A 27,877-nucleotide genomic window follows, 5' to 3' on the forward strand; every position below is an offset into this window, starting at 1 on the left:
AGGGTCAACAGAACTGTCATTGTTGCTTCCATGACCCAATACATCACCGGGACAGTGTTTTGCATGCTTGTTCTAGGAATGCTGGATGAAGACCAAAGGAAATTCTCTGGTTCAGGGGCTGCCACGTGTAGAGAGATGACAGCAGAGTGTGCAGTGCATTCCCCAACCCATCTCCCTATCCTCTCCCAGGTGTCCGAAGAGAAACAGCAGAGAATCCCTGGAGGACAAAGAGAAGTTACGGCCTTGATTAAGACTAAGATGCGGCAGGTAGATTAGGACAGTAAAGCATCAATACAATGGCCCAGTCTGGCCAGTGGGAAAAACCAGCGCGGGGTGCAGGCTCACTGTGGATTACCGCCAGCGGAATGTATGTTGCTCCGGTGGCCCTGGCCATTTGAGACTTTGTGGCTGTAAACAAATGTACAGCACAGACTGATGGCACTGGGAGTGCTGTGTCACCGCCTAGGCCTTCTTTTCTGTCCCACTGGACTTGGAAGACACTCCTCCATGGGTCTCTTGCGCTCCTACACATCTTGCTGAGTGTGACAGGAAAGCAAGGCCCCGAGTGCTCTTTCCCTGGCATTTCTCAGGTTTGTGCTTACAGCAAATGACTCCAAGGCTGGTTTCCAGGCTTCTCTTAGGGAGCAGGTTGCCCAGGCTCAGGGTCCTTTCCTGTAAGGCAACTCAGTGCACAGGCAGGCATTTGTCAAGGATGATCTGCGTCACCTCTGCGGGAACTCAGGCTTAGGAAACTCACAGCCTTTTAAAACTCACAGCCGTTTTTAAAAAACGGAATCTTCCCTGTTGCTAGAAGAGAAAGAGACCTTTTCCTCCTTCCCTTTTCTTAGAACATTTCCTTGAGAAAACTGGTATTTATAAACCCTTCCTCTGCCCCTTGGGTACATATGTAAATCTGAAAAGGGTTCATAAGCCTTCTGCCAGCAAAACAACCCGGGAATAATTTTCTTTTGGGCCTAGGAGCCATCTCCTTGAACTATAAACACCAAAGCAGACAGTGCTCTGTCTCTCTGTCATCCTGGCACCTTAGCCTCAGGCCCTGGCTCTAAGCTGGAACACAGTTCAGTTCAGTTCAGTCCCTCAGTCCTGTCTGACTCCTTGTAACCCCATGGGCTGCACCACGCCAGGCTTCCCTGTCCATCACCAACTCCCAGGGCTTGCTCTAACTCATGTCTGTTGAAGTCAGTGATGCCATGCAACCATCTCATCCTCTGTGTCCCTTTCCCCTACAGCCTTCAAACTTTCCCAGCAACAGGGTCTTTTCTAATGAGTCAGTTATTCACATCAGGTGGCCAAAGTATTGAAGATTCAGCTGCAGCATCAGTCCTTCCAATGAATATTCAGGATTCATTTCCTTTAGGATTGACAGGTTGGATATCCTGGCAGTCCAAGGGACTCGCAAGAGTCTTCTCCAGCACCAAAATTCAAAAGCATCAATTCTCTGCCTCTCAGCTCTCTTTATGGTCCAACTCTCACATCCATACATGACTACTGGAAAAACCATAGCTTTGACTAGACGGACCTTTGTGGGCAAAGTAATGTCTCTGATTTTTATCACACTCTCTTGGATTGTCATAGCTTTTCTTTCAAGGAGCAAGCATCTTTGCATTTTGTGGCTGCAGTCACAATCTGCAGTGATTCTGGAGCCCAAGAAAATAAAGTCTCTCACTGTTTCCACTGTTTCCCCATCTATTTGCCATGAAGTGATGGGACAGGATGCCATCATCTTTGTTTTTTGAATGTTGAGTTTTAAGCCAGCTTTTTCACTCTCCTTTTCCACTTTCATCATGAAGCTCTTTAGTTTCTCTTTGGTTTCTGCCTTAAGGGTGGTGTAATTTGCTCATGTGAAGTTATTGATATTTCTCCCGACAATCTTGATTCCAGTTTGTGCTTCATGCAGCCAGGCATTTCCCATGAGGTACTCTGCATAGAAGTTAAATAAGCAGGGTGACAATATACAGGCTTGACGTATCCTTTCTCAGTTTCGAACCAGTCTGTTCTTCCATGTCTAGTTCTAACTGTTGCTTCTTGACCTGCATACAGGTTTCTCAGGAGGCAGCTTAGGTGGTGTGGTATTCCCATCTCGTGAAGAATTTTCCATCGTTTGTTGAGATCCACAGAGTCAACGGCTTTAGCATAGTCAATAAGGCAGAAATGCATGTTTTTCTGGAATCCTCTTGCTTGTTTTATGATCCAACGGATGTTGGCGATTTGATCTCTGGTTCCTCTGCCTTTTCTAAAAGCAGCTTGAACATCTGGAAGTTCTCGGCTCACGTACTGTTGAAGCCTAGCTTGGAGAATTTGGAGCATTAATTTGCTAGTGTTTGAGATGAGTACAATTGTGTGGTAGTTTGAGCATTCTTTGCCATTGCCTTTCTTTGGGATTGGAATGAAAACTGACCTTTGCCAGTCCTCTGGCCACTGCTGAGTTTTCCAGATTTGCTGGCATTTGAGCGCAGCACTTTCACAGCATCATCTTTTAGGATTTGAAATAGCTCAGCTGGAATTCCATCACCTCCACTAACTTTGTTCATAATGGTGCTTCCTAAGACCCACTTGACTTCAGGATATCTGACTTCAGGATATCTTGACTTCCAGGATATCTGACTCTAGGTGAGTGATCACACCATCGTGGTTATCTGGGTCATTAACATCTGTTTTGTGTAGTTCTTCTGTGTACTCTTGCCACCCCTTCTTAATATCTTCTGCTTCTGTTAGGTCCATGCCATTCCTGTCTTTATTGTGCGCAATTTTGCATGAAATGTACCCTTGGTATCTCTAATGTTCTTGAAGGCATCTCTAGTCTTTCCCTTTCTATTGTTTCCCTCTGTTTCTTTGCATTGATCACTTAGGAAGGCTTGCTTATCTTTCCTTGATACCTGCTTGTCATAAGAGACAGGAGAAGTCTGACTCTGCCTTCGGATAAAGACAATTAACTGGCACAGATGCCACTACCATGACCAGCTGAGCTTAGGATGAACTACAAGAGAATGTAGAGAAAATGGTGGTCTCAGGTCCTCTTGCAGGACCACTAGTTGTCGTTCTTCTTAAGAACATTCAGGTACTGGACTGTGTATGCTCAGTTAAGCAAAAGGTTGATTTCTTGCTACCTTTGCAGTCTGATTAGCAGATTGCGCATGATGCCAAGCACAGTCTGGTTTAATACTCAGTAATGAAATCATTCTGTCTCTATTCTCCATTTGTGGAGAAGATCTCCTGCGTTTTCAGGAGACTGTATTTTTAATTTTCCCAGTTTGCTGATGAGGCTGGGATGGCCTGAAATTTCCCGAACTGAGCAGACCAGTGAAGATGAATTATAAAATGCCTCCCCCTTAGCTCTTTGCTCTTTTCCAATACTACCTGCATGGATCTCACTGTCCAGATTCTAGATTTTCTTTTTGAGTAAGCATGCATAATACAGGACCTAAAAATCCATCAGGGTCACCATCAGCTTTAATGGTGGGAAAGACGGGAAGCCCAGATGTTGCCTGCAGATCTTCTCTCTTGAATGGCCACTAGAGCTCTAGATGACATTTGGAAGGGAATCCATTTGAAAGGAAAATGCAGGCTTATATTGGCCTGAGGATGCTTCCATTAATTTGGATGAATTAACACATGCGGTGGTTTTTAGAAGAACCTCTTGCCCAGGTTTCCCTGGTGGCTCAGACGGTAAAGAATCTGCTAGCAACACAGGATACGTGGGTTCAATCCCTGGGTCAGGAAGATCCCCTGGAGAAGGGAATGGCAACCCACTCCAGTATTCTTGCCTGGAGAATCCCACGGACAGAGGAGCCTGGCAGGCTACTGTCCATGGTGTTGCAAAGAGGTGGACACGACTGATCGACAAACACTTGCACTTTCATCCCCAGCAAAGGAATTACTTGTGTTTACAGGATGAGTATCATCCTAGGAAGAAGGTTAAACACTATTTGGGAAGATGTAGGAAAATGGAAGAGGAAGTGGGAGAATTAAAGTCACTTTCTCTTTCTGCAAATCCTCCTCCTCCTTTCTCTGCTGTCTCCCCTCATTTTGGTCCCTTTCCATAGCATCTCTTTATCTTCACATCTCGATCAGACTTCTAGTGAAGGCAAAACTATGATCTTCAAGATGGGCAGTTAAATAGATTTCCCTGCAAAGAAGGACAAGGAGACAGTAATGAATTATCGGCCCTATGTGAGGTGTGTGAGTCTCATGCCCCAGCTCTGACTCCATTTCGGGCTTAGCCTAGATCCCAGCCTTCAAGAGTATTTTCTTATCTACAAACTAAATAGCTAGAAAAGCCGAGATGAGAAAGCAATACTGTTAAGGAGTAAGTGGGAACTTTAATAAAAGACGGTGTCCCCACCCCACCTCCCATGGTGGCTACAGGATGGGGATTTGTCACTTGGAATAGACCAGCAAAAATGGTGCTAGGCTGAAAAATACAATATGGGAAAGGAAACCCAAGAGTCATCTAATTCTACATTTTTCCTGACTCAATGACAAGACAGTTAGCCTTCCCTAACCACTTTGCCAATGAAACTGATGCCATTAAGTGGCTACCCAGACTTGAAACAGTACAAATCTACATGCTGTTCAACTTCCCTACATTATTCACTGAGGGATTCTTTTTGTGGGCCCAGGAAAGACCCACAGAAGTTTGCACAAGTACCTGGCAGTGTGTTTTCAATTTACAGCCCCAAACATCGGGATGTGCCCTGGTAGCTGCACAGAATTGTGCAAGCAGCAGGCTGTGGTTGGTTGATGGAGCAGGCATGTCAGGACCGAAAAGCAACCCAGCATATCAGGGGGAAAGGTGGCCAAAAGACTCAGACTATATGCCACCTCCCACAACCATGGAAGAACTAATGACTTGAGGGACCCACTGAGAGGCCTGCACATGGCCATACTTGAAGTCCTTCTACGAAAAGTGAGCTGGGAGAAATCACCCCACAACTTACCGGCCTGGATCCAGAGGCAGTTCAAAATCACCCACTAGTCCTAGCAACGTTTGTTTCAACCTAGAACAGACGATTGCATAAAACTTAGCAGCAGCTGCTCAATTTGGGGGCATGCTAGAGAAAAAGGAAGGAGAAAAGAAGCAGTTAAACATCACTGCGTTAGCCACTTGGTTACAGCTATTTTCTAAGGGAAGAACCCCTACTCTGGACAACACGTGAAGGGGGCCAAGTTAGGTGGGAAAACTGTATGTCATTATTACAGTATGCCAAGACACTGGATGAGGGACTGGAGAAAGAGACTCCTGAGAATGCAGAATCTGCAGGAACAAGGGAATCAGGAAAGCCCAGGACGAAACCCTCAGCCAGGGAATACTAGGGAAAAGTCTCAAAGTCAACTGATTGAGGGAACCTTGGAGGTGGAACCCAGTGAACTACAGGTTTCAATAACTTTCCCTGAGGCTAATCTATGCTTGCCTTTTCTGGTAAATATTCATGCTGCAGAAGACTCTTGAGAGTCCCTTGGTCTACAAGGAGATCAAACCAGTGAATCTTGAAGGAAATCATCCCTGAATATTCATTGGAAGGACTGATGATGAAGCTGAAGCTTCCAAGGCATGATGTGGACAGGAGCAGGAGCAGGGTGGGCAAGATCAAGGGCAGGATGTGGGTGGGCTCAGAGGCAAAAGTGGGTGAATTGGGCGGCAGGGTTTGTGTGAGGAGCCACCAGGGAAGCCCACTTGGGTGGGATTGGGAGAAAGTGTGGCCTGGGTTCAGGGTGAAACCACCCTCCTCTTCATCTTTAGCACCTCACTTTCAATCTCTCCCCAGAGCCACAAGGCTCTTCTACGATGTTTACAACCCACAGAGTAAGAGGTCCCAAGCCCTCAGTGGACCCCAAGGTGAGACTTTTCCTTCTCTATTTCATGACCTTCCATTTCCCCCCTTCTCCCTACCTGACCACCTTCTTCTTCTGGTTCTCCATGCTTGAATTGCCTCCTATTCCTTCTTCCCTCTGCCTGACTGCTTTCATACCTACTGACCAATCTCGGTGGGTCCCCTCCTCTCTTCCTGACCTCCCCTACACTCCCCCGCCCTACTGCTCAGGCATCTTCTAGTCTCACTTTTCTCTCTGCCTGGTTGCTGTTTCTTTATTGATAAGCTCCTTGCCTGACCACACCCCCCCAAACATTTCTCTTTCTGCCTGTCTCTCTCTTTCTGCCTGTCTAGCCTCCATTCCTCTCCTGCTCAGTAAAACCATCTCCTGTTCCTCCTGTCTCCTTGCTTGCCCATCTACTTTCTTTTCCTAGCCCCTGCCCAACATTCCACCCCAACCATCCCTGAAAAGCCACCCTCAATTCCTCTCTTTTGAATTTCGGACTTCCCTTCATTTATGTTTTTATTCTTGCTGCCTCACTTGTCCAGTCACCTTCTCCCTGCTTCTCATCTCCAAAATCCCTTCTTCTTTGCTTGATCAGCCCTCATCCCTCCACACTCCTGACCCCATTCCTCACCTCCTCTATGTTTTACCAACCTCCATTCACCTACTGTGGTCCAGCTAGTAAAGAATCCGCCTGAAATGCGGAAGACCCGGGTTCAATCCCTGGTTTGGGAAGATCCCCTGGAGAAGACAAAGGCTACCCACTGCAGTATTCTGGCCTAGAGAATTCCATGGGTCCATGGGGTCGCAAAGACTTGGACATGACTGGGCGGCTGTCACTCACATTCATCTACTTCTCCCTGTCAGACTTCCCCTCCATCCTTCTTCTCCTTCCTGTTTGATCTCTTTCTACTCTTCCATCCATCCTACCCATCACACCCTTTCCTACATCCTAGCTTAGCTTCTTCCTCCATCCTCCGTGCTTGATCATACCCGCTTTGCCCCCTTCTTCTTTACCTAGTAATCACTGAATTCCTCTCTTCCTTCCCGCTAGGTCACTTCCCGCCCCTCTCCTTCTGCCCGACTGCCCTCCAATCCCCCTCTTCCTCTCATTTTACCTGCCTGATCACCCTCCATAGCCACCCCTCTCCATACCTCATCATTATTCTTTCTGCCCTCAGGCTCCAGATGATCAGGTGTGTGGTTGTCCACTAGTGCACAATGTCTTTGAGGTCACTGATGATTTCTGTCATCTCCCCAAATGCCTTTGCAACCTCCACTATTGCTGGGAGAAGCTGAGGTGTGCCGAGGTGGACCTAGAGCATGTTTGTGTGGTAGGTTACGAGGCTGAGTGTGGCTGAGGGGCAGCATGGGATCCTAGAAGCCCCTTCTTACACTTACCCCCCGCAGTTGCACGAGCTGGTTGAGCAGGAACACAAGGAGCGCACAGCCATGATGAATCGGACAGGGTTGCCGGCCCTGATGCTTCACCAAGCAATCCAGCATGATCCACTCACCACTGACCTTCGCTCCAGAATAGACAGCTGAGCTCTGCTCAACTGAGGTCCTATGCCCGATACCTGGTCCAAGGGAGACACTACAAATTTCTCACACACCTGTTCCTATAACCATGTCTTTCTCAGGGCATCTCAAAGTTTCTCTGTGCTTCTCTGTTCCCCATTTAGTATCCTGTCTCTACGCCTCCTTAAGGTGGACTGGTCTTTAAAATTTCCCCATTTCTGTCCTTTCTCTTATCCCCCGTCTCTCTCTTTCCTGAATCTGGGCGGGGCCAAAGGGTCTGCCCTGTGCTCATCTCCCACTGGCCAGAGTTTTGTTTAGAAACTTGAGATTAGCAAGACATTTTAATATCTCCTGGTGGCCCCTAATCCAGTCTCTGTGCCCACAAACTCAATTCCACACCTCCGATGGTGGTGGGTCACAGTGCAGCTTTACTTGGGTGGCAGGCTCATTTGGAGTTGGCTGAGAAGTGCTGCACACTCAGCTCAGTTTGTCCTTTTCTGTCAAGGGAGAGGTGAGGCTACAAAGTGGGTACCAGTGACCCTGAGTCCCCCGTCCCAGGCCATCAGGTCTGTCATTGTCACCTGATCAGTGCACTTTGACCAACTTCTGTATAATTCTTGGCATTCCCCAGGCCAGAGGTGCTGGAAAAATGTTGCAATGGAGGGAAAAGGTGATGATTCCGTTTTGGGACACTGAGGAGAGTTCAAGGTGTCAATGCGATCGTGCCCTTGCCCCTGCCCATCTTGTTCCACCCCTCACCATACCATGAGATCCCAGCCCTTCTGTCAGCCTTGGCCCCTGTCAGTAGAGTCCTGGTCTATGCACACCCCCACTCCCAGACCTCTGATCCTGTCTTGTTCTCCTCTTCCCACTACCCTGCTCTGGGTCTACTCTTTCCAGCTGACTCTGTCTACCTAATGCCTGTAGGGTTGCCAGAAGAGGATTGGGACCTCTGCCACATCTGCCTTTGCCAGGCCCTGCCAGGCCAGTGGAGGTGTGTCCAGTAACGCTGCCTGTGGGGACTGGTATGCCTCCAATGAGAGACTTCAACTACTCTTCCTGTTCTTTTTATATTCACTTGACCCTCAGAGATTTTGGGGGGGCAAGTAATTTTCACTATTGTTTCTTCTGCATGGACTCAGATATTTCATCTAAATATTTCGGGATGTTGCTCTAGACTTACACCTCGTATTCCACCATCACTAGTATATTAGTTATCTAATGCACTCCCTATCTGGTGCCATATCTCCTTTTTTTATTCCCAGTATTGTATTTTTTTTCTTTCTTGATCATATTTTCCAGGAGCTAATCCCTTTAAATAATTATAAGATTAGATGTTAGTTTTATTTATACTCCCTAAGTTTATATTTATTTATGTAAACTTTCATTTGATTAATTGCCACCTTGATTGTTTGTTTTGTGTTTCATTTGTATGTGTTTGCTTCATTTTGTTCTTTCTTGAATTGAATTCCTAACTTTATTATTTTTTGTTTTCCAGTCTATTATAGTAGTAAAGGATTTGAAACTACACACGTTTTTCTAATGCAGCTGTACCTCATAAACTCTGGTCTGAAAAGTGCAACTTCAGAATTGATTTCTCACTCTGATTCTACCTTTTGAGGAATGTTTCTTAGTTTCTAACTGCTTAAGCAGTTTTGGCTATCTTTCCTTTCTATATTTGTAATTATGCTTTTACTGTGATGAGAGAATGTAGCATGTGGAATATGAATACTCAAAATATGACTCAAGATTTTCTTTGTGGCCCAGATTACTCAAGTGAGTTTTGTAAGACTTTTCATGGATGTAAGAAAACATATTTTCTGTTAGGTTCAGATTACTCATTAGGACTTTTCTATCTAGTTTGACAGTTACTGCTTCTTTACTCTGACTTTTGTCTTTTTGTCTGTTCCAACTCTTCTGTTATCAAAAGATAGAATAAATGTTGTAATATTTTAAGACAAATTTCTCTTTGTAGTTGTGTTTTTGGCAGGTAGAGGTGGGAAACCCTAAAGTACACATCTTAGGCTCTTTTGCACAACGCCACTATGGGTTTTCTCTGTTTTGCTTGTTGAGTCCTTTTGACCTTGAATTTACTTTGCCAAGCACATCATCACTGCTTCTTTTATTTTGCAGCCACTAACCTTGTGTGTGGGTTTCCCAGGTGACTCAGTGGTAAAGAATCCACCCGCAATGCAGGAGAGATGGGTTCTATCCCTGGGTCGGGAAGATCCCCTGGAGTAGGAAGTGGCGCTCCACTCCAGTATTCCTGCCTGAAAAATTCCATGGACAGAAGAGCCTGGGGGCTACAGTCCAGGACTTGCAACGAGTCAGACACGACTGAGCAACTGAGCATGCACAACCTTGTGTATCTTTGCCTAAACCTTATTTTTCTCACTGTTTAAGGTATGCTTCTTTTCAACTGTATACATTTGTTGCTCTCATCGCACACTTGCGTCTTCGGCTTTAGTCCATTTAAATACGTGTAAGTACGATAATCTTGTCTTTTCTATTATACCATCCTTATTATCAATTTTACTGTTTCCTAAATGCAACGTTTTTCTTTCCTTCTTCCTAATACTTTGATGCTTCTGTTCATTTTTGTCCCTCCCCCTTACCGCATTAATGCTTTTTATGTTTACTAATTGTACAATTATATATTGGGTCACTTCTAACAGGCATGATTTATGTGTTCTCTATTATTTGATCAGAATATAATCAGCCTTTCCTTGTAGAGAAAGATATTTATCACCCGTATTTGCCTCAGGAAGATGAACAGTATTATTTTGGGGTTTTTCTAGCAATATTTAAACTGCTCTTTGGAAGACTGTATTTTTCTTAGGGTAAGTCAATTCTGCTTCAAGAAAACTTACTTAGTATTTGTACCTCAAGGTCCCAATCACTTTATTTACCATAATTTAACTCTAGCTATATGAATGTGCAAATGTTTTACCACAACAGTTATTGCTAACCATTGTTTTGCTCTCTTATTTTGAGATCTATCTTCTCATTCCGTATTCATTTATTTAGAATACTTCCTTTAGTGTTTTCATCAAATAGAGTAAACTGGTGGAAGAGTCTTCAAATTATTTAGTGTCTGAACCTGTTGTTCTTTTGCTTTAAGGAGTGTTTTCTTGGGAGTGGGTATAGGATCTCTGCACTAGAGTCCTTCTTTTTAAGTACACTTTTTATTTTTGTATTGGAGTGTAGCAGATTAACAATGTTGTGATAGTTTCAGGTGGCAAACAAAGGGACTCAGCCATACACATATAGGTATCCAAGAGTCCTTCTTTATTGATGGCCTATGAGAAGTGGCTTCTAAGATGGCTCCCAGTGATCCCAGACTCCTGGTAGTCAAGACTTTGTGTAATTCCCTCCATTTGTGTGACTCACTTCTAAGCAGTAGCATACCTTTAACACTGAGGAGATGCCACCTTCGTGATTTGCTTACAAGAGATTGTAGCTTGTGTCTTGCTAACAGACTCTCTTCCTTGTGGACTTAGTGAACCAACTTGCCGTGTTGGGGAGGCCTAGATAGCAGGGAACTCAGGATTGCCTTTGACGAATAGTATGAAACTGAGGCTCTCAGTCCAACAGCCCAGATGAACTGGATCCTGCAAACAACCACATAAATGAGCTTGGAAGAACATCCTTCCCCAGGTGAGCCTTCGGATGAGGCCCCAAGCCCTGCTGAGACCTTGATGGCAGCCACACGAGAGACCCTGAAACAGACAATCGAGCTACGCCGTGCCTAGGATCTTGACCCACAGAAACTATGCGATAATCAGTATGTGTTGTTTTCGACAACTCAGTTTATGGGGATGTGGAGACAGACAGGTAGGGACTGGAGGGTCAGTGATTTTGTGAAAGATACTAGGTGGGTTTCTGAAATGAAAACCATAGCATCCATCAGGAAAGTTCAGTGTTTGGCTGCTCCATGAGGCAGTTTTCAAAACTACGTGGGTCATTAATTGGTAGTCTGGGGAGACAGATAATTGGAAACCTGCGTGGGATGGGGCACTGCTGCACTTGTGTTGGTTATTATTCAGTGTTGTCATAGTCATCACTGTGGATTAGTAATATGAGGAGCCTGGCCATTCAAGTGACTTTGAAGTGTCCTCTGGCAGTCCCTGTAGTCCATCCATGGGTGGATTCTGCTGGTCAGTGAGTGATTGGCAGCGAGAGGAATCAGGGGTATAGTGCCAGGGACGTGAGGTGAGCAGAGACCAACATTTTTGAGTTGGTCAGTCACAGGGGGACTTGGTGCACACCTGGTTTCCAGGGTCTAAGAAAGGAGGGAGGATGAGTTTGAGTTTTGGCCTCTGTCAGAAAAGGGAAATTCAAGCAGGTTGCTGTGGATGTGCACAGAAATATGCAGAAGCTCAGTTTATGCCCACAAGATGTCCTCCTTCAGCCAGAGCATCTTGAAGACGATGGATAATAGGAGTATTGTTTATTGGGAGCCGACCCGGTATGGGGTTCAGAATCACAGACTGACTTTGGAGTCGGCTGACCTTGGCTTCAGTATTTCCTGGTCTTTCTACTTGCTAGTAGTGTGACCTTGGGATAACTGACTTAGCCTCATTGTGCTTCAACAGCTTCTGCTGCCAAATGGTTTTAATGATCATCATTGTCATGTAGCTGGCAAGGTTACAGTGAAAATTAAATGAGGTACCTGATATTGATCAGCAGGGCCTCAGGGCAGAGCAAGTGTGTCACAGGAGGGGCAGATTCCAGACTTGCTGCCCCTGAGATGAATCACCATCCCACTGCTGAGCGTGAGTACCACGTGGCTGGTGTCCCACATCCAGAGCCCTGCCTGTTTCAGTGAAAAATGTGATGTAGTTGATGGAGGAAAGGTGGGATGAAGGGTGAGCCCCAGAGCCGGGGAGAGGGGGAGGTCCAGGGTGTCTGCAGGCAGCAATGTTCAGGTAGGGTGACCACCAGCCCCAGCCTGGGAGACATTGCCCCCTGATGTCCAGCACGCCCCACTGGCTCTGTGGCAAAGGCTCAGCTGATCACCACCCGAACTTCTGTTTTCCTGATCCTTGGGGATTTGCTAATTTCCCCTCTACCCTGATCTAGGGCAGAAAATTCCTTTTTTTTTTTTTGGAACCTAGAGGATGGCCAGGTAGTAGGGTGAACACAGTCTCTAGGGCCCTTCTAGTTCTTCCTCTTCTTCTCAAAGATGAATAAAGTGGCCTGAGAAGGTACATGAGTTGCCCAGGTCCCTGGGGTTGTGACTGTAATGAACTGGAGCCAGGTCTCCTGACTGTGTCCTCCACCCTCCCCACACTCCAGCCAAGACCAGCTTTCCCACTAAAAGTTCCCCTTGAAATTTTGCAAACAGAGGAGAATGAGGGAGCCAGACATTGCCCCACAGCTCCCTTCTTCTGACACTCCCGAGTCTGCTGTCAACTTCGGGGACAGGCTGGTTGTCACAGGAGCTCAGTAAGACAGTATGTGTTATAAAACTGCATTACTTTAGTTTTGTTGATTATATGGATTTGAAATAGTTAAATGTATTTTATATTATTATATAGATTCATATATGTTTATAAATGTGTAAAAATGTATATTAATATATATGATTATATAAAAATAGTTTCATTTTTGTAACAGGAAGTGACACAATCTAAGTAGAAAGAAGAAAATTAAAATGACCTCTAACTCTATTATCACCTAACTATCAATTCTATTAACGTTTTGATGTTTATGGTTTCAGACATTTTTTCTGTGTATGTGCATGTGTGTCTGTTCCTGAGTGTTTAATATATTAGTAATATATGCACACTTAGTTTATATGAAAATTAGAATTGTTTGTTTACCTTCATTTTTTGCTCTTTACACTAACTTAAACATTTCTCCATGTCGGCAAATATTTTTGTATGCAAATTTAACAGTTGCATAATATTGAGTTTTTGCATGTATCATCATTTTTATAACCAATATACTGTCAATCTAGGAATCATTTTAGGAATCAGTGACCTAAAATAGACTGGAATGGGTGAATTTAACTCAGATGACCGTTATATCTAACACTGTGGGCAAGAATCCCTTAGAAGAAATCGAGTAGCCCTCACAGTCAGTGAAAGAGTCTGATGTGCAAGAGTCTGATACTTGGGTGCAATCTCAAAAATGACAGAATAATCTCTGCTCGTTTCAAGGCAAACCATTCAGTAGCACAGTAAACCAAGTCTATGCCCCAACCAGTAGTGCTGAAGAAGCGGAAGTTGAACAGTTCTATGAAGACCTACAAAACTTTCTAGAACTAACACGCAAAACAGATGTCCTTTTCATTATAGGCAACTGGAATGCAAAAGCAGGAAGTCAAGAGATACCTGGAGTAACAGGCAAATTTGGCCTGGAAGGACAAAACAAAGCAGGGCAAAGGCTAACAGGGTTTTGCCAAGAAAACGCACTGCTCATAGCAACACCCTCTTCCAACAACACAAGAGAAGACTCTACACATGGACATCACCAGATGGTCAATACCAAAATCAGGTTGATTATATTCTCTGCAGCCAAAGATGGAGAAGCTCTATATGGTCAGCAAACACAAGACCGGGAGCTGACTGTGGCTCAGATCCTGAACTCCTTATTGCCAAATTCTGACTTTAACTGAAGAAAGTAGGGAAAACCGCTAGACCATTCAGGTATGACCTAAATCAAATCCCTTACGATTATGAGTGGAAGTGATAAATAGACTCAAGGGATTAGATCCAAAGGACACAGTGCCTGAAGAATTATGGACAGAGGTTCATTGTACAGGAGGCACTGATCCAGAGCATCCCCAAGTAAAAAAAATGCAAAAAGGCAAAATGGTAGTCTGAGGAGGCCTTACAAATAGCTGAGAAAAGAAAAGAAGCTAAAGGTAAAGGAGGAAAGGAAAGATATACCCATTTGAATGCAGAGTTCCAAAGACTAGCAAGGAGAGATAAGAAAGCCTTCTTCAGTGATCGATGCAAAGAAATAGAGGAAAACAACACAATGGGAAAGACTAGAGATCTCTTCAGGAAAATTAGAAACACCAAGGGAACATTTCATGCCAAGATGGGCACAATAAAGGACAGAAATGTTATGGACCCAACAGAAGCAGGAGATATTAAGAAGAGGTGGCAAGAATACAGAGAACTATACAAAAAAGATCTTCATGAACCAGATAACCATGATGGTCTGATCACTCACCTAGAGCCAGACAACCTGGAGTGTGAACTCAAGTGGGCCTTAGGAAGCACCACTATGAACAAAGCTAGTGGAGGTGATGGAATTCCAGGAGAACTATTTCAAATCCTAAAAGATGATGCTCTGAAAGTGCTGTGCTCAAATGCCAGCAGATTTGGAAAACTCAGCAGTGGCCACAGGACTGGCAAAGGTAAGTTTTCATTCCAATCCCAAAGAAAGGCAATGCTGAAGAATGTTCAAACTACTGCACAATTGCAATCACCTCACACGCTACCGAAGTAATGGTCAAAATTCTCCAAGCCAGGCTTCTTCAACTGTACGTGGACCGTGAACTTCCAGATGTTCAAGCTGCTTTTAGAAAAGGCAGACGAACCAGAGATCAAATTGCAACATCCGTTGAATCATCGAAAAAGCAAGAGAGTTCCAGAAAAACATCCACTTCTGCTTTATTGACTATGCTAAAGCCTTTGACTGTGTGCATCACAACAAACTGGAAAATTCTTCAAGAGATGGGAATAGCAGACCACCTGACCTGCTTCCTGAGAAATCTGTATGCAGGTCAAGAAGCAACAGTTAGAACTGGACGTGGTAGAACAGACTGGTTCCAAATCGGGAAAGGAGTACGTCGAGGTTGTATACTGTCACCCAGCTTGTTTAACCTCTATGCAGAGTACATCATGGGAAATGCCTGGCTGGATGAAGCACAAACTGGAATCAAGATTGCCGGGAGAAATATCAATAACTTCACAGGTGCAAATTTCAGCACCCTTAAGGCAGAAACCAAAGAGAAACTAAAGAGCCTCGTGATGAAAGTGGAAAAGGAGAGTGAAAAAGCTGGCTTAAAACTCAACATTCAAAAACCGAAGATGATGGCACCCGGTCCCATCACTTCATGGCAAATAGATGGGGAAACAATGGAAACAGTGAGAGACTTTATTTTCTTGGGCTCCAAATCACTGCAGATGGTGACTGAAGCCATGAAATTCAAAGACACTTGCTTCTTGGAAGAGAAGCTATGACAATCCAAGAGAGCATGAAAAACATCAGAGACATTACTTTGCCCACAAAGGTCCGTCTAGTCAAAGCTATGGTTTTTCCAGTAGTCATGTGTGGATGTGAGAGTTGGACCATAAAGAGAGCTGACGGGCAGAGAATTGATGCGTTTGAACTTTGGTGTTGGAGAAGACTCTTGCGAGTCCCTTGGACTGCCAGGAGATCCAACCAGTCAATCTGAAAGGAAATGAGTCCTGAATATTATTGGAAGGACTGATGATGCAGCTGAAGCTCCAATACTTTGGCCACCTGTTGTGAGTAACTGACTCATTAGAAAAGACCCCGTTGCTGGGAAAGATGGAAGGCTGTAGGAGAAGGGGACAACAGAGTATGAGATGGTTGGATGGCATCACCAACTCGATGGGCATGGGTTTTAGCATGCTACGGCAGTTGGTGATGGAAAGGGAAGCCTGGCGTGCTGCAGTCCCTGGGGTCGCAAAATTTGGACACAACTGAGCGAATGAACTGTACTGATACTGTTAGTAAACATGCATGAAGGATAGTTTGGGTTTTGACAATTAATACCACTGTAGTTACATTTATGCACTTAAATCTTTCTTCATATACGTGACTGATTTCTAGAAATTGAAGTCTTGGATCAGGGTGTAAGGAAAAATATTTAACGACTTAGGAGGGGATAGTCGGTACACTTAGTCCCAGTGAGAAACGTGCCTTTTCTAAGTGTCACACAATCATATCAGTTACAGATACACAGCTTGTGGCCATAGAAATATGGTGCTCCTTGGGTCTCCCACAGGGTGCGACCCCCAGCTGAAGTGTGGGTGTTTTCAGACGGGTGGATCTGATCTCTACAACACTTATGACTTCACAGACCAAGCTCCTTCCCAAAAAAGCAGGAAGTAACCAAGTTTTTAATGAGCTATCATTAATTCATGTATTTGTTTTTTTGCATCCATTGCTTTCCCAGTGTCTTTAGGGGGCCTTTAAGAATCCCTGAAGCATAGCCAAAGCAATCTTGAGAAAGAAGAATGGAACTGGAGGAATCAACCTGCCTGACTTCAGGCTCTACTACAAAGCCACAGTCATCAAGACAGTATGGTACTGGCACAAAGATAGAAATATAGATCAATGGAACAAAACAGAAAGCCCAGAGATAAACCCACACACCTATGGACACCTTATCTTCAACAAAGGAGGCAAGAATATACAATGGAGAAAAGACAATCTCTTTACCAAGTGGTGCTGGGAAAACTGGTCAACCACTTGTAAAAGAATGAAACTAGAACACTTCCTAACACCATACACAAAAATAAACTCAAAATGGATTAAAGATCTAAACGTAAGACCAGAAACTATAAAACTCCTAGAGGAAAACATAGGCAAAACACTCTCCGACATAAATCACAGCAGGATCCTCCATGACCCACCTCCCAGAATATTGGAAATAAAAGCAAAACTAAACAAATGGGACCTAATTAAAATTAAAAGCTTTTGCACAACAAAGGAAACTATAAGCAAGGTGAAAAGACAGCCTTCAGAATGGGAGAAAATAATAGCAAACGAAGCAACAGACAAACAATTAGTCTCAAAAATATACAAGCAACTCCTGCAGCTGAATTCCAGAAAAATAAACGACCCAATCAAAAAATGGGCAAAAGAACTAAACAGACATTTCTCCAAAGAAGACATACAGATGGCTAACAAACACATGAAAAGATGCTCAACATCACTCGTTATCAGAGAAATGCAAATCAAAACCACAATGAGGTACCATTTCACACCAGTCAGAATGGCTGCTATCCAAAAGTCTACAAGCAATAAATGCTGGAGAGGGTGTGGAGAAAAGGGAACCCTCTTACACTGTTGGTGGGAATGCAAACTAGTACAGCCCCTATGGAGAACAGTGTGGAGATTCCTTAAAAAACTGGGAATAGAACTGCCATATGACCCAGCAATCCCACTGCTGGGCATACACACTGAGGAAACCAGAATTGAAAGAGATGTGTGTACCCCAATGTTCATCGCAGCACTGTTTACAATAGCCAGGACATGGAAGCAACCTAGATGTCCATCAGCAGACGACTGGATAAGGAAGCTGTGGTACATATACACAATGGAATATTACTCAGCCATTAAAAAAATACATTTGAATCGGTTCTATTGAGATGGATGAAACTGGAGCCCATTATACAGAGTGAAGTAAGCCAGAAAGAAAAACACCAATACAGTATACTAATGCATATATATGGAATTTGAAAAATGGTAATGATAACCCTATATGCGAGACAGAATAAGAGAACACAGATGCATAGAACAGTCTTATGGACTCTGAGGGAGAAGGTGAGGGTGGGACGTTCTGGGAGAATAGCATGGAAACATGTATAATATCATATGTGAAACAGAACCCCATTCCATGTTTGCTGCATGAGACAAATACTCAGGGCTGGGGCAATGGGATGGCCCAGAGGGATGGGATGGGGAGGGAGGTGGGAGGGGGGTCCAGGACGGGGAACACATGTAAACCCATGGCTGATTCATGTCAATGTATGGCAAAAACTACTACAATACTGTAAAGTAATTAGCCCCCAACTAAAATAAATAAATTTATTTGAAAAAAAAAAAGAATCCCTGAAGCAAAATGTCCAGCTATGACTCTATAAATTTAGGTCAGAGGAGATATAGAGAGAATGAACAAAGTCAGCACCAAGATCTATCTTGAGTGTAGACAGTTGTGCCTGATAGTCCTGCAAAGTAAATAAAATTGAGCTATAAGTTTCTTTCTTACCTTCCTATTAGATGCAGCTGGAAAAGAAATGCAGTCATTTGCAAGATTTACATTGGTCACAGGTAGAAAATATGCCAATTCTTCCAGGGTAAATGTTTCCTGATAATTGAATTTCAAAAACAAGTTTGATCTCCTTATGGAGTGTAGATGAGTTAACCTTGTACTTTATCATCTAAATCAGGGCACTTTAGAATGGGGAAGGGGCATTGTTAATAATTATGGTGGGGGACTTCCTTCCTGGCAGTCCAGTAATTAGGACTCTGTGGTCTCACTGCTGAGGATCTGGGTTCAATCCCTGGTCAGGGAACTAAGACCTCACAAGCTGTGCAATGCAGCCATTAAGAATAGTAATAGTGGTTATACCAAACAACAGGTGTAAACTGGAAAAGGGGTCGGCCTAAGGAAAAAGACAGAGTGTTATCGACAGTAATCTTGTCGTTAAGTGTATTGTAGTAGGGTCTGCCACATGTTTAAGGGGTTGTTCTTATGAACTAACTATGGGCTCACGTAAGTTATTATTCCAGTGTACTTACATTCACAATCTCTATACTTATTCAATCTGTTCTTATTGATGAAAGCAACATGACACAAAGGTGTATCTTAGTTTCCCTTATATTTATCTGGTCATTGTATTGTCACAGTTTTTGTTTAAAATGAATGCTGCTGCTGCTGCTGCGAACTTGCTTCAGTCATGTCTGACTCTGTGTGACCCCATAGATGGCAACCCACCAGGCTCCACCGTCCCTAGGATTCTCCAGGCAAGAGTACTGAAGTGGGTCGCCATTGCCTTCTCCGTTAAAATGAATAATCATTTTAATTAAAAAGAAACAATGAATAATTCCTCTTGAATTCATCCAGTTTCTCATTGTGAAATGAAGCTTTTACGGTAATCTACTCTATGATTTCAGTCTCAGGTGTCTTTATTAAAAGGAGAAAAAGAAGGCAAAATTCAAACTTAGAACAGTTAGCCAAATATAGAGGAGCTACATGCAAGTGATCCAGGTTGGACACAGGGAAAGCAGATGAGGATGAGGATGATGATGATAGAGAACACTCCTATTGCTCTCTGTTTATGCTATGTACTTATAGTTTTTAGGACATGCCAGGCACTGTCCTATGTGACACAGAAGTAGGTACACACATATAAACTCATTTAATTCTCTCAGAAACCATATGAGCTGGATACTATTATACATTATTTAAAAAGGAAACTAAAGGCCAGAACAAGTAAATACTTTTCTCAAGATGGCATGGGTCATATGCAGGAGAGATTAAAACAATGCAGCACGTCTCCACTTACATAGTCTATCTGGTACCCATTTGGGGGCTTCCCTGGTGGCTCAGATGATAAAGAATCCACCTGTTAGTGCAGGAGACACAAGAGACACGGGTTCCATCCCTGGGTCGGAAGATCCCCTGGAGAAGGGAATGGAAACCCACTCCAGCATTGCTGCCTGGGAAATCCCATGGACAGAGGAGCCAGGTGGGCTACAGTCCACGGGGTCGCAAAGAGTCGGACACGACTGAGTGACTAAACATGCACCTACATAGTACCCATTTAGTTCTTCCAGCAGCTCAGCTTTACCCTAAGTAACGTACCAACTCAGCTGGAAGGGAAAATCACTGATGCTTTGTACAGAAGATGAAATACAATAGGTTTTAATATTAAATAGAATGAATAAGTTATGCTATTATCCCATTATACTAAATTTTAAAATATTGAGCCTGATCAGATCATGAAATCCAGTCTGTTTTCCTCTTTTAGTTAGGCTAAAATAGTGAAATCTAGAACTTTGTCTTATCCCTGCCAAGCTTCACTATTCTTTCACTCCTATGCTGTACTCTTTTTATCCACAAGCCTCATTTCATTTATTCTAGAGATCTTATGCATCCCGATTCACAGGCATGGATTGAGACTTCTTCCAACTTTCTACTTCATTTAGTATATATGTACAAAATTCACTAGAGCCAATAATATTTAGTTACAGCTAACACTATTCAATGTAAAATGTTAATGCCTGTGCTGAAAATAATTATCTTTAACATTCTGAGCCCATAGACTTCCTTATCAGCACATAAATAGAGTCATCAGTCTGGAAACATAGCTATGAATGTGAGTTTGTATTCTGCCAGTTGCCAAAGTGAAAGTCGCTCAGTCGTGTCCAACTCTTTGCAACTCCATGGACTGAACAGTCCCATGGAATTTTCCAGGCTTGAATACTGGAGTGGGTTGCCTTTCCCTTCTCCAGGGGATCTTCCAAACCAAGGGATCGAACCCAGGTCTCCCACATTGCAGACAGACTCTTTACCAGCTGAGCCACAAGGGAAGCCCAGAAATACTGGAGTGGGTAGCCTATCCGTTCTTCAGAGGATCTTCCTGACCCAGGAATCAAGCCGGTGTCCCCTGTGTTGCAGGCGGATTCTTTAACAACCAAGCTATGAGGGAAGCCGCGAGTCATGAACGTGTCCTCAAAACATCCAGCTTATTCCCCACTCCAATAATTATTCACATACACGTCTTCCATTCATTTGGCTCTTTCTGCCCTTTGTGCCAGTTCAAAATACATATGTGATTCATAGACCAGTTAAGAGCACTATGCTCTGAAAATTAGTCCACAGTCTCACCACAACTTTAGGGAGACATAATTTTCTCTGAATGTTAAAAGCAGACTTTATCTATGCTGCCCGCCTTGATGCTTTTTGAGGGAGAGCTGTCTCCTTCACTAGAGTGATTAATGCACAAGGCTGAATTCTTTTTTGTTTTCAAGCCATTTCCCCCTTCCTACTAACGAACTCTTTTTGACACACTTTAAAAATAAAAACCCACTGAAACATCTCCAAAACACTATTAATGTCAGTACTTGAACTGTTTGCTCCATTTTTCCACTAGAAAATTTAAGGATAAAATATTATTAATTGTTTAAAGTTTCCTCATAGGTATAGGATGGAATACAATCATGTACCACACAATCGAAAAACATTATCTTTAAAGATATATTTCTGGAAAGAAAGCAAAAAAATGATTAACATGGGTAGTCCCCGGGGAAGAGAACCGGAGCGTAGAGGTGAGAGTGAGATGTTTTAGTGTCTACTCTTTCACACATCTGAATTTCAAAGTTTGTGAATGTGTCATCTCTACAAACAAACAAACTCTGACATCAGATTGTATACTCTTGCTCATCACCCTATACCTCATCCTCAGCTGCTAACTTTGTGGTGTTTCAATTTCTCTTATAATCTGCTACTTTGAATGTTAATTGGATTTCTTATACATGTGGGGTTCCATTCCGTGAAGTGCTTGTTCTTATTGTTCTATCCGTTTGTAACTGTAGATATTTTGCATTTTCCTTCTTGATGAGTACCTTCTTTTCTTTATCCAAACTTTTTCCTTCCAATTAAATTAAAAATTAAATAGAGGGGGGAAAGTTTTTATTTGCTCTGAGTTCTATGGGATGGTGGGGGTGAGAAAAGGAAAAAAATATATTAGATACTGGAGTGATTAAGGGCCCAATTTTATGGAACAGGTGAAGCCTGTATCTAAATAGAGCCCTAAATAATCAATAGCCCAGGCACAGAGAGAAATTTCCTATGTAGGAAGCATTAAGAAAACTGGAGTTAAACATGAGTTGTGGAAGATATACAGATACAAGTTTGAGTTAGAAATAAGGGGCCTGCTGTCATTAAGAGCAAAGTTTCATTATCATGTGCTACATAATAGGGAGTAACTGCAATTTTATTTCATAAGGCTAGCACAAGATAAATGTCATGGTTTAGGTAATGATATCTGTCAGTAGCACTTAAAATAAACTTGTCAAAAAATGGAATTAGTTATCCCATTAAGAACAGAATGATTCAACCAGGATACAATATGGACTTGTGTTGTGGTGACAGAGATGGGACTTAAAAGGGGGGGGGCATTTAAATAACACTTTCAAAAAGAGAAAAAAAGAGGAATTGCAGAGTGAAGAATATTGGAGAACAATATCTGATTTGGGCAATGATGATTCCAGTTAATAATATATTTAGAGTGAAAGAACTGCACAGTGAGGAATGTCACTCCACATAGGTAAATTTTGGTACTAAGGTACAGACATAATGCAAGGACTAAGGGTATCACTATATGAGTCAGTAGAACAGGAAAATAAAACGTGTTCAGAATGGATGGAAGATTCCATTAAGCAAGGGAGGAGCAGAGGACAGGAGACAGCGCCTTTCAGTTAAAGGGAATGGAAGGAAAAAAGTTTGTAAAAAGAAAACAAGGTACTCATCAACAAGGAAAACGCAAAATATCTACAGTTACAGATGGATAGAACAATAAGAACAAGCACTTCACAGAATGGAACCCCACATGGATAACAAATCCAATTAACATTCAAAGTAGCAGATTATAAGAGAAATTGAAACACCACAAAGTTAGCAGCTGAGGATGAGGTATAGGGTGATGAGCAAGAGTATACAATCTGATGTCAGAGTTGACATATATAAAACAAAATGAGGTTGGTTTTAGATGACATTGAGAAGCTGGAGAGGAAATGGAAAGGGATTGGCAGGAGCAAGGGCAGGAATTGGTTCTTTTGAAAGGAAGCAGAGCCATGAAATCCGAACACATAAGGACAAAAACTATGGTGGGGAGGGGGGCAGGACAAAAGAAGCACCAAGTAGTAGGGAAGGAAAAAAATAACTAGGAAAGCAAGGTGCCTGAGATGGTAGCGTGGCATGTGATCTAGAGTACAGGGGTAGGGGGAGAAGGGCAGATAGCTCTCCTGCCAAAAAGCCAAGCAAAGAAGACAATGGATATTCCCAAGGGTCATACTAGGACATGGCATTTAAGTATTAAAGGGGCTTCTGTCAACTCTGCCTAAGCAACCCTAAAAGTTTAGAGACTTTATTTTTTTACAGAAACAGTTTACAGTTTTTAGTGAATCTGTAAACCAAAAAGCTCTCGTTTCCAAGTAAAAACAAGTTCCAGATCATGTAGATGTTTATAGTGACTAGTTTACCTAAACATATATCCATGTTCAGTTGTAAGATGTTAACTAAAATTCTGTGACAAATATGCTTTTTCTTAAATACCAAGAACATTAGAGAATTAATGCAGTCCTAAGGGTAATCTAGTGGTCACTAAGTTTTTCTTAAGCCTTCACTTAAGATGCTGTTATTTCTAGCACAGGTAAGCAGGCACAGTCTTTCATATGATCAAACACTGGAATCTTGGATTGCTACCATAACAGCTGGCTTGCAAACAAGTAGCCAACCATTTAAAGAATGTTTTAAGTGAACAACTTGCAAACCCCAGGGTTGGATAAACCCTCAGAATGCATTTACAGCCATAGCAACTGTGCTTAAAGACTGTACGGGTTGTTCTTCTGAAATGAGATCTCTCAAAGCAGTCGAGTTCAAAATAAACGATTTTAATTAAAACTGGCATAGGCACAATTTTCCCACCAATTTGTGTGTGTCAAGCATTTAGTGAACTTTTCCACTTGAAAAAGTGATATAGAAAACCAGATACCATGTTTCACTAATTACAGAGCCTTCAGGAGACACCACATCTCTGCTGACCAAAGCGTTTATAGGGAAATTAATTTCCTGCTCCAATCTCCTGCTCTGCGTCTTCTGTTCCTTGATTCATGCTTGAGAAGTTTTCACTTTACTTTTGGTTTTGTCACTTGGCTTGCCTGTCCGGGTTTGGGCCTGCTGACCCTGCCCACTTGAAGAGGCAGCCTGCTGTGCTGCTTTCTGCTTTAACACTATCCAATCAAATGCATAGTCATGTTGGTAATTCAGGGTCCTGAAAAGAGTGCGGAATAGCCGCCTCAGGTACGTATAATCTGGGGCTTCCTCAAAGGACAGCCCACGACAGTGCTTTAAGTACATGGCAAATGCTACAGGAAATCCGTCACATAAGACTTCAGCAGGCGTGGTCGTCTTAATTTTGCTAATCATTTTACATTTTTGCTTCATTGTTGGAGCCTTTAGTCCCTGCCATGGCAGGCTGCCTCTACAAAAATACATCAAAAGATATCCTAACGATTCCATGTCATCTCGGCGACTTTGTTCACCCCCAAGATGTGTGTTGAGGCTGACAAAGTCGGGCGTTCCAGTCAGATGTTTACCGTCTCTATAGGGTATGTGTTGCCCTGTCCTGCTGTCTCTGTACTTCTTGGCCAAACCAAAATCAATAAGGAACAACCTATTCCACTGCTGCCCAGTCCCGATTACAAAATTTTCTGGTTTAATATCTCTATGTATCATATTCATCGTATGGACATATTCGAGTCTACTTATCATCTGATTAGCTAGCATCAGTATAGTTTTCATTGTGAACCTTCTTGAACAGAAATTGAAGAGGTCTTCGAGGCTGGGTCCCAGAAGATCCATCACTAGCACATTGTATACTGTTTCCTGACCACACCACCGTATCTGGGGGATGCCAACCCCACCCTCAAGGATGCTGTAGAGTTCCTTTTCATGTATCAAGAGCGGCTGCCTCACCTTCCGTGATTCTAATTTTACAGCCACTTCTTCGTGGTTGGTGAGGTCAATTGCCAAATAAACGTCCCCGAAAGAGCCAGAGCCGATGTGCCGTACCAGTTTATATCTCCCTCCGACAATGAAATCAGCCTTGTATCCGCTGCTGCTCGCCATCCTGAGAGACAAAGATGGCGTTAGGGTTAAGCCCCAGCACCTCTAAGGGGACGATGGACGCCCGTAGGGCTCGTCCACGGAGCAAGGCTGTGAAGGCAGGCTAGGAACAGAAAACGCTGGCTGTTTCTCAGCGTTACAGGGCCCAGAATTGGCCAAGGGGAACCTGACCACCGCTACTGTCAGGTTTCTTTTCACCAGCCCTCAGATTGTTAAGGGGGTTCTCACCTTTAGCAGGCTGAGCCACTTGTTTCTGGCGGCAGCCGCGGCCTCGCTTTCGCGGCGAATTCGGGGGCTGGGGAGCCGTGAAGTTACGGTGGCGATACCGCTGCCACCACGGCCGCCGGCTCCGGTCAGGCCAGGCGAGATCCCTCGTCACCCCGCCGACGCTGCCATCTTGGTACAACGGCTGCAGCCAACACAAACTGCCCCGAGTTCCAGGAGGGCGCTTCGTGGCGCAGAGAACTCTGGGAAAGGAATCACGGGCGCTCTTAGAACCTTCAAGCCAGATTCTCTTCAGAGCCTTTCAAAGGCATCAGCCTCTCCTAGAAAAACAGATCTACTCCACGTCCCCCATCTCCTCAGCTCACACATCTGAGCAGCTGTGATGTGGGGTTTCCTCCTGCAATGTCCATGGGCCCTCTCCTTGCTCCAGCTTGAAGATGACCTCTGGTTTGGGAACTTGGTTCCCTGTGAACAGGACACGATACAGGATTGGGTCCGGGTCATTGGGTTTCAGGGCCTTTCAACCACACTTCTATCTGCTCTTCAGGAAAGGGATCCCATTTCCCTGGGAATAGAGTAATATTCAAAGAAGTGCAAAAGGACGGAAGTACCTCGGGCAAATCAAGGATGACACCATTACACACTTCGGATGCCCCAGAGCATTCAGCAGCTGAGAATGGAAGCAGCCTCTCTGAGGCCCCTGGCAGGTGCACAGGGCAGGTGTGCTTACTTACCCACCGCGCACAGGTGGCTGTAGGTCTCCAGTGTCACATCCCGGTACAGGCACCTCTGTACAGGGGCCAAGTGCTGCCACTCCTCCCTGCTGAAGCCCACAGTGACGTCCTCGAATGACCCCTGTTACAATACAGTCCCATTCAAGGTGACATGGTCAGCACTGGGGGTTGGATGGAAGAGATCTAGGAAGTTAGTTGTCTTGAATGATTTTCGCCATGATATGCTATGCTTATTAAATACCTAGTTATACCTAACACTGTGCAGGGTAAAAATAGCTAAAGCTATTAATTTCTCGTATTCAACATGTGTTAAATTCAATCAGTAAAGAATTATTCAGAAATTAAGATTAAATTAGCTTTTCTAAATCTTCTAGTTCTTTTAGGAAATACCTAGAATTCATTTTTTAAACAGGTAGGTACCAGACACGCTAGGTTCCTTGGCCAGTGCTGTGTGCTAATTCGCTTCAGTCGGGTCCGACTCTTTGTAACCCCATGAACTGTAGCCCGCCAGGCTCCTCTGTCCGTGAGATTCTCCAGGCAAGAAAACTGGAGTGGGTTGCCCTTTCCTTCTCTGGGGGTTCTTCGTGACCCGGGGATGGAACCCGAGTCTCCAGCATCGGCAGGAGCCTTCCTGCCATCCCAGCGTCACCTGGGAAGCCTATCTGAGACCTCAGCAAAAACACAGTTATTCTTATTTCTCCCACCAGTTTCTTTGAGGCAACCTAGCCTTTTCCATCAAGCACCTACAAATTTTTCCAGCCTCTACCCGCTGCCCAATTCCAAAGCCACTGCCATGTCTTTTTAGGTGTTTCTTTTTTTTTTTTTTTTCTTTTAGGCACTTTTTATTTTCAAAAAAAAAAAAATTGTCGTTTATATATATAAACAATTTCATTCTCTCAAAAAATTCTACAACTATACAGCTGTTTGCTCCATTATTTGCATAGGAAATGACCACAATACAAAAATAAGAGGGAAAAAGAAGCAAAACAGCAACCAATTTATGCTTTTCCTGTAAGTATGTTTCCACGTATAAACATTTTGAAGCCTCTTACAAAATATTTACACCATTTGTCATCTACGTACACGTTTTTAAGAGAAACTTTTCTAACAAACAAAACTATAATTTATCAAGTTATGAAAATTTTCTAAAAAAATTTACTATATTACCACAAAATAAATAAAGATAAACAATATTTTAAAAACAAAATTAAATTTTCATTTCAATTAAGACCCCTTTTGGCATTTTGCTTATTTATTCTGCCCTTTGGTTAACAGCATCAGTGTCACATTACTATTTTATATTGCATATATGTAGCACTTACTTCCTTAAGTTTTCAACATGTCATTTATAATTAAAGGCAGACACTGAGTCAGTGTTAACAATAGATTAACTAAACTGCACTGTAATTTAGGTAAAATTACTGTGTCTCACTGTATATTACATGCAAAGTCCACATAAATTGGCATTTAAACCAATTGTACTGCACAAGCAAACATCTCAGTATATGAAAACTGCATCATAAATTCAACGTTTCCGTATATGAAAACTGCATCATAAATTCAACATTCCCAAGTGAAAACTACATATGTCCTTCTTTTTCAAAAATGATACTGTTTAGCTTATTGTAAGATGTTTTAACTTTTGAATATTCTATCTTTAAGCTCTTGAGTTCACAATTTATATAAAATGTAGCTTGTATTTAAAATAAACAATCCGATTTTAATCAGTGCATGAAATCTGCTTTTGAAGTTCATTTGAGTCATTTATTTCTACCTACCACAGAAATGAATTTGGTAAGGTTTTACGAGGTATCTTACCACAAGTTCTAACTGTAAATGTATTCATGGTTATTTTCAAAAGAATTATTTATGATTTTTTCCCCAAAAGAATCTTAGAAAACGTGTAATAAACTATAAAGCTGATTTGCATATTTAC

General features: G+C 43.0%; 2 pseudogenes across 1 annotated transcript; both read right to left on the reverse strand.

Annotated features, from left to right (window-relative positions):
• Positions 1 to 341: 341 nt before the first annotated feature.
• LOC145535698 (zinc finger protein 510-like) lies at positions 342 to 27,016 on the reverse strand (annotated as a pseudogene).
• Positions 23,728 to 24,985, reverse strand: LOC145535532 (casein kinase I pseudogene; annotated as a pseudogene). The gene has a single exon (XR_014075451.1). The product of XR_014075451.1 is annotated as a casein kinase I pseudogene (transcript).
• Positions 27,017 to 27,877: the final 861 nt, after the last annotated feature.

This window comes from Giraffa tippelskirchi, chromosome X, assembly GCF_054371585.1.
Source record: "Giraffa tippelskirchi isolate mGirTip1 chromosome X, T2T-mGirTip1v1.2.pri, whole genome shotgun sequence".
Classification (NCBI taxonomy): domain Eukaryota; kingdom Metazoa; phylum Chordata; class Mammalia; order Artiodactyla; family Giraffidae; genus Giraffa; species Giraffa tippelskirchi.